This window comes from Cornus florida, unplaced genomic scaffold, assembly GCF_030987335.1.
Source record: "Cornus florida cultivar Cherokee Brave unplaced genomic scaffold, ASM3098733v1 CherokeeBrave_3.0.0_Hap2_Chr06, whole genome shotgun sequence".
NCBI classification, from domain to species: domain Eukaryota; kingdom Viridiplantae; phylum Streptophyta; class Magnoliopsida; order Cornales; family Cornaceae; genus Cornus; species Cornus florida.
In genome coordinates this window covers 47,187,486-47,199,665 of record NW_026775576.1, presented here as the reverse complement: position 1 = coordinate 47,199,665, position 12,180 = coordinate 47,187,486, and positions in this window count along the sequence as shown.

The following is a 12,180-nucleotide window of genomic DNA, read 5'->3' as shown; positions in this document are numbered from 1 at the left end:
ATTTGGACATTTTCGTTAGACTTTTTCTTAAATATCACCGATTCCATTATAATCTAAAAATAATCACTAATCCAAAATTAAAAATCACATATTCTCATTAATTCAAATTAATTTTGTCTACCACATAAAGTTTTGTTGATAGGAATATCAAACTATAAACAAAGGCAAGCATGAGAGAAAAACATATTGGCTAGTGACTGTGAGGCCCAAATTCTTGACTGGAAGGGACGCCCAAGGCCTATGCCCTTCCATCCCTTGGAGGGATAGAGAGAGAGCAGAGCTTTTGGTTTTTTCATGTTGTCAACAAATCCAACTGAATAATGAGGGGCAAAAAAATTCCCCAGTTCATAAGTGCAAGGATTTTTATCAACTCCAGTGACCATTTAGAGGGAGAAGTTGTGTTGAATTTGATACGAGCCCTATTCATAACCAAAGAAATTCATTAGGGTATTGTTTGATGGGGAACCTTTCTGGATAAATAATACAGTTCAAATGACAAGCTTGTGTAGAGTATATATTCATGTAGATATATATAATTATACATATACACACAAGTGTATACTAGCAAGTACTCTATATTTTAGCAGAGGAGGTGGTTAATCATCAAGCGCTCTCGTTTTGATGTAAGTGTGGGTATAAATGCAGTACCTTTGTCATTACTCTACCTTTTTATTTATTTTTTGGAAGTTAATTACTCTTCCTTTTTTCACTTCCTTCAAATGCCGATTTCCTTTCCTCTTTCTCTAGAATACTGTGACGACCTTGGATTTTTCAACCTAGTATGTCCTGTGATGACCCGAACTGGATCCAGAATGCAGAAGCAAAAGATGAAACAATGATCTCTAGTGATATAACATGACTCTAAGACGCCAATGTGACCCTCAACGAGGTCACGGAACCCAAAGGAAACAAATGCGGAAGCAACGTTTCAAAAATGAAAAAAAATGAACCTAGGGGTAAAAATGCCATTTTTAGCTTAAAAGTGGGTGCCACCAAGCACAGCATTGGAAAGACAATGAAAAATTAATGAATTTAGACTCAAGAATCACTTAATTCGGAGTCCGGATTAAGAAGATATGGCTAAAGGAAGAAACAGGGGCAAAACGGTCAAAATAGTCAACCCAAGACCATCTAACCAGTTAACAAGCCTTCCTAACCGGTTAGAAGGCCAAAAACCTCGACCAAAACACTGCCCATGCACATGTAACCAGTTACGAAACCCCATATAAACGTTTAGATGTGAAGGAGGCAGAATGGGCAGCAAGAAATCCTAGCAGTAGGGGTTTTTCGGGAAAAAGTGGATTTTTGAGGCTATAGATTACATTTTCTGGAAAAACACAAAGAAGAAACCCCCCTCAAAATTGAGTTTTCCACATGAAAATTGACAAAAATAAAAAAATACGCACTGTGTAATGCCCAAAATGCCCTCCCAAGAAAACTGGTACAGAGGGTCCAAAAAGCTGCTATATGGAAAACAAAAAGCTGAACTTCGTTAATGATTTCCGGTACTAAGACGACATTTTCCGGAAAAACACAAAGAAGAAACCCCCCCTAAAATCACATTTTCAATTCAACCATGTGAATAACGGAATTAATTTCAAAAAATAAAATTTCCAAAATACCCTTAGGTCAGATTATGCAACAAAAGTGTAGAATAAGTCCGTAAGAGGCTCATTTCACCAAAGAAGAAGCTTTGCCCAGAAACGACCATGCACGCAAACGTAACCTACCTAATAAGATGTGCTACAATGGTCCATGGCTCAAAAATATGGCCGATACAAAATATGACCCCCCAACGGGCAAAAAGGCAAAAATGGAACTTTGAACTAAAACTTGGAATTTAAAATCATGAAATGGTTTCAAAATATTGTTTGGCCCTTGACCACACTTCATACATGCTAAATGAATTCTAGATAATGAATCTCATACACAATGCACGCTCCGGTGCAAAATAGCATACGAAAACGCATAGTTTTTCATATATTCTCATTAAAGGCAAGCTTTAACATTCATGGCAAATATGTGATTCCAAAAGAAGTTTGGCACTTGGCCTCATGTCATATACATACAATGAGAATCAAAAAGTGTGCTTAGGCACACATTACAAGTTTAGAACCCAATTTACACATTTGACAAATAAGACTACAATTAGCATTTCGAGCCAACCTTCACAAAAATGGAAGTCTTCAAGTCCACAAACCATCCAAGCGTAATGAAAACCTCAACTTTGATTCTTGTACCTAAAAAATGTCCCCACTATGTGGGTGAGTAGCATAAAGCTACTCGTAGGAAATGAGCATGCATCGACTTACGTTTTACAACTTTGCATGATTCAATTATTGTGGTTCATTCCACCTAACGTCTATGTCAAAGGTGAGACTCAGGGAGCATCCTAACTACTTAAGATCATTTCTAGCATCAATCACCTTATTAATGCAATTTTAACAACATAGGGTCATACTCACACAAAGCAACAACATAGGAGCATGCTTACACAAAGCAACAACATATAGATTCTCAAGGTAATCAACTTGAAATCTAAAATGCAACATCAACTAAATATAACAATTTAGCATAATTAGAATATCTAATACCATACATCAAGACATAGATTCTCTAAGTTATCAACTAGAAATCTAAAACTGTGAAATCAACAAAATATATCAATTTAGTATGGATGTATTTAACAACATCAAATCGCCAATAACCAAAATCACAAGTCACAATTAAACATTGGTTGTCAACTTGGAATTGAATGCGAAATCAAATAGTGGAGGACTTGGACATCACGTCTCGGATTTTCGCCGAGAACAAAATGGTTGTTCCGGGCACTAACTCGTAGGGAAAACCACCCTAAGTGCGCACTATCTCAATTGGGGAAAACTCATACCTCCCGCCCTAAAGTCGAACTTTACCCATATCACATATAACAACAATGTCCCAAGACACCAAAATAATCCAAATAAGTTCATAACTTATACATTTTACTACTACATAGTAACAAGTTAGCAATATAACTCTCAATTGTGCATAATAAGCATTTAATATTCATAATGCTATGAAATCACAAGCCAACAATATATTTATATTAGAAACATGCTCTCATGAATATAATTTTAACAACAATGCTTTTCAATGCATATAACACAATCAAGTGAATACACCACAAGTCTAAATCTATGCTCTTAAAATAGAAGCAACTTCTAAAACATGATTAAATCTATGGATAAACAAGATAGAGTTTAATTACATCAAAATGATTAAACTCTCTAGATTTCAAATCATTTCCAAATGGCCTCAAGTTATTATATGTTAAACAAACATAGCATGCTCATTACATAGATCAAATCAAAAGAACAAAATGAGCAAGTCATCATCATGTAGAATTTAATTAATCTAAATTAATTAAATCTCTAATTTTCAAAAGTTATTCAAATGATTCCAAATTAATATATGTTAAGCACTAAGTCATGGTCATATCATATATCAAGTCTAAAATGGAATACACGAAAAACACAATTAACTAGAATTTAAATCAAATTAAATTCATTTAATCTCTAGATTTCAAAACTCATCTAAATCATCCCAAATCAATATATATCAAAGATCAACTCATGGTCATGCCATTTACCAAGTTTAAAATGAGTTACATGCAAGCTATGATAAATCATAATTTCTCAAATTAGCAAAAGATATGCATACAACTTATATAAGCATCAATAGCATGCAAGAAACAAAAATATAACCCTAAAACATCCCCTACCTCATAAGAGGATTGTTCCTCTTGAATCCAAGGCAAGCAAGCTCAAAATGGCAAACCCTTCTAGGGTTATAAAGAGAATGATGAGGGGAACAAAAAGTATTCCCAAGGTTAAGCTTGGAAATCAATGGAAGGCTCTCAAAAATCAAAGTAAAAGCTTAAGGCTTTAAGCTTCATCCATGGAGGCTAGGGTTTTGTGGTGAGGAAGAAAGAGATAAAATATGAAAATGTGTGAGTGGAGGAAATAGAGATCCTCACTCACTATGTGATCCTACACCATGGTCAACACACACATCTATGGTCAATTGTACAAAAACCCTCCTTTAAAACCATAATCCCAAAGTGGGCCAAAGATATTTGCAAGAGTAAATTGTATGCCTACACTTGTCACCAATCCATGGCTCCTTCCTAGGCCTAATCCCACACCTACACTTGTCAACCATCCAAGCCAACAAGTGCACCAATCTTAGGCCAACAAGTGGGTGAATCATCACCCTCCAAATGTCATCATCCAATGTATCAAAGTGTTTCCACACAAATGTCAACAAGTGGACCAATGAGAGTGTGACACTTGTCACACTTTTCAAAAATTGCAAAAAAGGTCCTTTTTGAAAATATATTCCAAAATAAATTACAAAAAGGTCCCTAAAACAAAAAATAATTATTTTACATAATTACATTAAAACCCCAAAAGTTATGAATAATTACACTAAAGTATGCATTAATACCCCTTTATGAAAGAAGCAAGCAATTAACATGCTTTTCTAAGAAAGTAAAAATACACATGGCATGAAATTTAAATATCATGGATGCATGCAAAACTGGAATCAAATCCGAACACAAAAAGTGAGGTTGTGCAAGGAAAAATGATAAATGAGAAAAAGACAAAAGTGAATAGTGTTCGGAAAAATAAAAATGTGAAAACGACACAATCCCCAAAGGAAGTTGTAATCCAAGGAAAAGAGTCTCGGAAATCATTCCAGAGCACTCAAGATGACATCAAGTGATGAAAAAACCGAACACAGAAAAGAAAAGACAACGAAAAAAAAAATATCCGTAAAAATCTGAGAAAAAAGAAAGGGAAAAAAAAAACTGACCGGGTCATTACAACCTTCCCACCTTAAAGGGATTTTGTCCTCGAAATCCAACCCCAACAAAACAAAAGGTGAAACCAGGGTAACTACAGAGTACCTCTCCGAGTATCCCACACAACATGCTACGAAAGCAATCCCCGAACTGAAAGACAACGTACAACCCCATGTCATTCGCAGCCACATGCTCCTGACTAGACAACCCCTCAAATTGATTTAATTATTGTGGTTCATTCCACCTAACGTTTATGTCAAAGGTGAGACTCAGGGAGCATCCTAGCTACTTAAGATCATTTCTAGCATCAATCACCTTATTAATGCAATTTTAACAACATAGGGTCATACTCACACAAAGCAACAACATAGGAGCATGCTTACACAAAGCAACAACATATAGATTCTCAAGGTAATCAACTTGAAATCTAAAATGCAACATCAACTAAATATAACAATTTAGCATAATTAGAATATCTAATACCACACATCAAGACATAGATTCTCTAGGTTATCAACTAGAAATCTAAAATTGTGAAATCAACTAAATATATCAATTTAGTATGGATGTACTTAACAACATCAAATCGCCAATAACCAAAATCACAAGTCACAATTAAACATTGGTTGTCAACTTGGAATTGAATGCGAAATCAAATAGTGGAGGACTTGGACATCACATCTCGGATTTCCACCGAGAACAAAATGGTTGTTCCGGGCACTAACCTGCAGGGAAAACCACCCTATATGTGCACTATCTCAATTGGGGAGAACTCATACCTCCCGCACTAAAGCCGAACTTTAGCCATATCTGATAAGCGCCGAATATTGTATATTCAAGCGCCCTAAATTGCATTAATTAAGTCCTTTACTTGATTATTGTATGTAGTTTATCTTCATTTGCATGTTTTTGTATATTTTTAGGTTCATTGGCGAAAATGGAACAAGAATAAGGCCTTGTGGAATCTTGAGCAACAAAAGGTGCCAATGCGAATTCTGGCAGCAGTAGAACCTGGAATTTGCTCGCCATTTTGACCTTCCAAACTCGAGAACTGGACTTCCATCCTAACATGAAAGATTTAGAACTCTGAATCAGCTTTCCAAATCTTCAAGCGGTTCATCATTCGGAGTTCGGAGCAGAGAGTTATGATCTTCTTATTAGAGGTGCTTAGAACTGCCTGGCAGCAATGAAATTCTACCTTGATCTTCATTTTTGACAAACCATCCTTGAGAATTGGATCTCCACCAAAACATTAAGTATTTAAAGATCTGAATTAGCTCTCCAAATCTTCAAACATTTCACCATTCGGAGTTTAGAGCGCAAAGTTATGGCCATTTCATCAAAGTAGGTCTGGGCGGAGCAAGTGAAGCATGGAGCTTTTTACACTAAATTCGAGTGCTCGAGGCCTTGCTTCGAGTGCTCGAATTTTGGCCAGAATGCCCTTCAGAAATGGCTCATTTTAGCCCACTTGCACCTTGGTTTCTTCATTTTGTTTTCCTCTTTAATGAAGTGGTTGGAGATGTTGGTTGGTAGCCTCTTAGAGTGGATAAGATATCTAATAAAGGGAAGCAAGGCCACACAAATGAATTATCATTCATTTTACCAGATTAGAGGAGACAGAAGAGAGCAAGGGGAGAGAGTTCTTCAAGCTTGAAGAAGGGAGCACGAAAATGGAGGAGGTCTTCAAGCTTCTTCCTTCTTCCATTGCCCCTATGGGTAACTAAATCTTCTCTAGGGAGGTGATGAAGCCCCCTCTTTTGATCATGTTCTAGATTAGGCTATACTTTTGGGGACTATAATGTATAATGTATGGTAGTTTCATAGTCTAAGAGCATTTTCCTTCTTGTAATGAATTTTAATGTGTAAATGGTTAATGTAAGTTCATTGTCATATCTTTGATGATTTTTGGATCAATCTTATTGCTTTTATTTTCGTAGTGACAATGAAAATATAGACTATGAATGTTTTTCAAGGCATGTTGATTTTGAAACTTGATATTCCATTGCTTAGGTACCTCCTTTGATGGTTTATACTTGATTCCTACCTTCATGTGCTTCACCATTTGATTGAAAGCTTGATGGTCTTTTGCTTGAGATAGTGTATTTGATTCTACACCTTAGTTTAAGTAGTTCAACTATGGTAGCTTTTGATGGATCATTCTTGTTTTGATTAAGTGAACTTCTTGATGATTGTTAAGCAATAGAGTTGCTTCATATTTCTTGACCATTGCATATATGCTATTTATCCCCAAATTTAGACCTAATCTAGCATGTACTTAGGGTGTAGTGTGGATTCATCTCCCTAGTCTTTTCTACTTGTATCTTACTTCTTCAATTTCATTGCAATCTATTGTTTTATGCATTTTAATTTCTTAGTTTAGTGACAAACACACAAACCCTTTATAAACCCCTCATCACTCTAAAATGACTTTAGATACTTAGGTTGCCTTAAGACTAGCGCAGTCCCAGTGGTTCGACTTACCCATCCAATAGCCCTATTTTACAATGATTCGTGCTATTGCGAAGAGGGTTGATTTATAATTGATTTCGACCGTCGATGAATTTTTGGCGCCATTGCCGGGGACTGCAAACAGTTTAGCGACCATAGTTCTAGGGTTAAATTTAGTTTGATTGTGAATACTTGTTTTGTGAATATTTCTTTTGTGGTTTAACCATCTTTGTGTTGTAAGTGAGATTCTAGAAACTCAAGGCTTGCCGAGGGAAAATTGAGAAAATTGTAAGTCTAGAGGACTTCCGGTAAGTTTTTCAAGGTTCTAGTCTTTCAAATTGTGAATATCTTGCATGTGTTTAACTTAATGTTTTTTAGCTTGTGAAGCCCTTGTCGAGGCTATTATTTTGTTTTAATTTCGTGTGCGAGCATCGGTCCTTGTCGTGGCCATTTATTTTTGTCTTGATAATTGAGGAAAAAGGGAACATCGTATGTGGAGTATTAATGATGAATTGTGTTGTTGAATATATGCTTTGTTGTTAATGTTTGGCCGTAGGTCACTCTCTCTACCCACACTTGACTTGCCTATTGATATAAATTCACTTGAAAGAACTCTTAGACGGAACCTTAGGGAACCTACTCTTACAAGGGATCTTGAAACTGAATTTAATACAATGGGGGATAACGCAGGAAATCCGGGGAATGAAAGGGCTAAAATTCCTAATGTAGAACCAATGACTCTTAGAGATCATTTCATCCCTACCACCTATGCTTCTCCTTCTTGCATAGTAATGCCAAACATCGATGCAGCTCAATATGAGATCAAATCAAGCACCATCCAAATGCTTCCATCATTTCATGGCTTTGATAATGAAGATCCATATAAGCATCTTGATGAGTTCCTTGAAATCTGTTCGACCATCCGATTGAGAGGTTTTCCGGACAATGCACTCCATCTCCATCTTTTCCCATTCTCCCTAAAGGATAGGGCAAAATATTGGTTGAACTCCCTCGCTCCCAACTCTATTACTTCTTGGGCTCAATTGCAACAAGAATTTCTTAAGAAGTATTATCCGGTGAGTAAAACCAACCAAATGAGGCGTTCCATTCTAAGCTTTTCTCAAGTTGATGGAGAACAACTCCATAAGACTTGGGAAAGGCTACAAGATCTTCTTCGGAAATGTCCTCATCATTTGATCCCAAAATGGCAATTAGTGCAAGCTTTCTATGCCGGCTTGACCGAACCCCATAGATTCATGGTTGACTCTTCTTGTGGTGGGATATTCATGTCCAAGAATGCGGATGAGGCTTGGACCCTACTTGAGAATTTAAGCGAAAATTCACTTCAACATAATTCTCGTAGGGCTCCGGCCTCAACCAATGCAAAGAACACCAACCTTTCTTAACCAAAATCTATAAGGGAGGAATCATCTCAAGTGGATGCCATAGCTCATAAATTCTACCAATTGATGGCACCACATCTTCCTCCTTCATTGTCTCAAAATTCGGCAAGTTCGGTTTGTGCCTCATGTAAGAGTCCATTTCATCTCTCGGAAGATTGCCCCACACCGGAGCAATTTCCCAATCCCAACCAAGAGCAAGCTAATGCCATGTTCTCACGGCCCGGGAACAATCCATATTCCAACACCTACAATCCGGGTTGGCGAGATCATCCGAATTTCTAGTGGGGGCAACGAGCCCCACAAAATTCCCAATTCCAAAACCAAGGGCAGCAAAATCAGCCCTCTTCTCAATATCAAGGTAGACCATTTCAAGCCTCTTCAAGCTACCGTCCTCCTTACAATCCAAATGTTTCCAATCAACCTCCTGTGAATCCAATTGATGAGATAGTGGCTGCAAACAAGCAAATGATGGAATCATTAAATGTGCAAATGATGGAATCATTAAACAAGCAAATCATGGATTCCAACAAGCATCTCTTGACATCCTTACAACCTACTCTCCAAATAGTTCACTCCCATACTCAATCCATAGCTAGGCTCGAAAATCAAATGGGACAAATAGCTAACCAAGTGAACCAACTTCTTCAAAAAGACAAGGGTAAGCTTCCCGCTCAACCATTTGAAAATCCTAGAGGAATGCATGTGATTGATGAAACCCCTCCTTCGAGTGGGCCGACTCATGAACAAGTTCAAGCTATCACCACCCTTCGGAATGGTAGAGTGGTTGACAACAAGGTTGATGGAGACACAAGTGAGAAAAACCCTCCTTTGAAAAATCCAAATTCAAGCTCTTCAAGTCCAAATTCAAGCTCTTCTTGTCCAAATACCATTCACGGAAAGTCCACTCATGTCAACCCAAATGTGGAAACTTCTTATGAGCCAAAAGCTCCGTTTCCTCAACGTCTCCAAGAGTCGACACATTTTGGGAATAAGAATTGCAAAATTCAAGACATGTGGGAAGTTTTCAAGCAAGTAAAGATCAATCTTCCTCTCTTGGATGCTATCAAGCAAATTCCTCCCTATGCAAAATTCCTTAAGGATTTGTGCACTCAAAAGCGCACTTCCAGAAGTCATTTACTAAAGAAAGTGAGGTTAACCAAAAATGTTAGTGCGATCATTCAGCACAGCACTCCTCCGAAGTATAAGGATCCGGGTGCCCCCACAATCTCTTGTGTCATTGGTGACAACAAAATCGAGAAGGCCCTCCTTGACTTAGGAGCTAGTGTGAATTTGATCCCATACTCGGTTTACTTACAACTTGGGTTGGGAGATCTAAAGCCAACTCCGATAGTGTTGCAATTTGCTGATCGATCTATTAAGCCACCACGGGGAATTATTGAAGATGTGATCATAAAAGTGGACAAATTCTACATCCCGGTAGACTTCGTAGTTCTTGATACGGAACCAGTCCATGATCCAAGAAAACACATTCCCATAATTCTCGGACGTCCTTTTCTAGCTACAGCTAATGCTTCCATTAACTGTAGATCCGGATTGATGGATATCTCTTTTGGGAATATGAATGTTAAGCTCAATATCTTCAATGCTGTGCAACTTCCTTCAGATGACAATGAGTGTTTTGCAATCACTATTGCTGATGAACACATTCAAAATCCAATCCCACCTCCTTCAACGGAGGATCCCCTACATGCTTGCTTGGTCCCTTTTGATTTTGAGGATTTTGGTGTGGAAAAATCCATTCGGGAAGTCAACTCCTTGCTTGATATTCCATCACCATTTTCCTCTCCTTTATGGGAAGCACCAAATCCATCTCTATCTTGGGATTGTCCATCTCCTTCCATTTCTTCACCAGAGTTACCTCAACATTTTGAAGGTGAACCACCGGACAAGGGTAAGGAGAATGTTGGCAAGTTGCTGGAAATTCTTCCAATCATTCCGGCCCAATCTAGAATCATTGTCCATAATACTCAACCTATGAATAAACCATTTGAGTACAATGAGGTATATGACTTGGAGATTGCAAATATGAAAGGTCATGATCCTCCCATTGTTAGTCAAGACAGTGACATTCAACGAGCCTCCATAATCTCGAACAAGCAACACCTTTGCTTAAATCTGAAAATAAAAGAAATGAGATTAAAAGCGATGCTCAAATCCTCTAAGGCCAAACTTGTTTCTCTTCGGAAGGATCAATATCCCTCACCATTCATTGATCCAAGTTTGAGACCATATGAAGAAGGCAAGTTGCATACGGAGCGTTAAGGATCCATCTCTCCAATGGATCCCGATCCTGGTTCGTCTAGCTATCGACGTTAAATTTAGCAAAGCAAGGGAAGAAATTCTTTCGATGTTCCAAGCTTCCCTACCTTCTTAAATTGCTCGTGCTTGAAATTTTCTGGGAAATGGTTAAGAAAAGCCAAAAATTTAATTTTTCTGGAAATCTCTTCAGTCGTGTTCCAAAATTTTAGACTGGCTTCTTAGACCTTCTCAACTCTAATTTTCATTCCCGGAAGTTTCCATCACTTTCTAGCAATTTCACCGCATCTTGGGAATGCTACTCATGTGCATAATGTCTCATTTTTAATGCATTTTTGAACAATTTTCCCAAATTCCATCTATGCATTGAAACTCTTGCACCGTTTAAAATTTTTCCATGCATTTGCAATGTTTGAAAAATTTTCAATATTCTCCATGCATTAGAGAAAAATTGCAACTTGTGAACAATTTTCAAAATTTTCCATGCATTGGATTAAAATGAAGTTGCAAAGTTTTTTTGTTAAAAAAAAAAAAAAAAAAAAAAAAAAAAAAAAAAAAAAAAAAAAAAAAATTCCATGCATTTGAGATGATGTGCAATTTCAATTTTTCCCTCCTTGCATTAGAATGGATTGAAGTTCAAAAGTTTGAGAATTTCCCATGCATTAGAAAGAAGTTGAAAAGTTTTCAAAATTTTTCTAAAAATCCATTCATGCATTGGATTGGAATAATGTGCAAAGTTTCAAATTTTCCATGCATGGCTTGAATTTAGGACTGACATGCAAATTTTCAAAAATTCTCTATGAATGAAAATTTCATTTTTGCAAATTCCATCCAGTTTGCATAAGGTTGCAAATGTTTTGAAGCTTGAAAATTTCATTTTTGAGATTTCCATCCAATTTGAATAATGTTGCTATGTTGCATAATGTTCCTCACTTTACAACTTCCATCTCAATGTTGCATAAGTCCATTTCAATGCGTCCATAGCCTGCTCACTGCCTCCAGTTTGAGAGCTCTAGCACCCATTTAGAGTGCTCGAAAGTCTAGCACCCATTCCGAGTGCTCAACATTTCATCCCACAATCCTCCTCATTTCCCCGAGCTTACTGATCCAATTTCGAGCACTCGAATTGGCATTTCGAGTGCTCGACATTCCTACCACATCTTGGCCAATCTCACTGCCCAGAGCTCGAGCACTCCAGCTCCCATT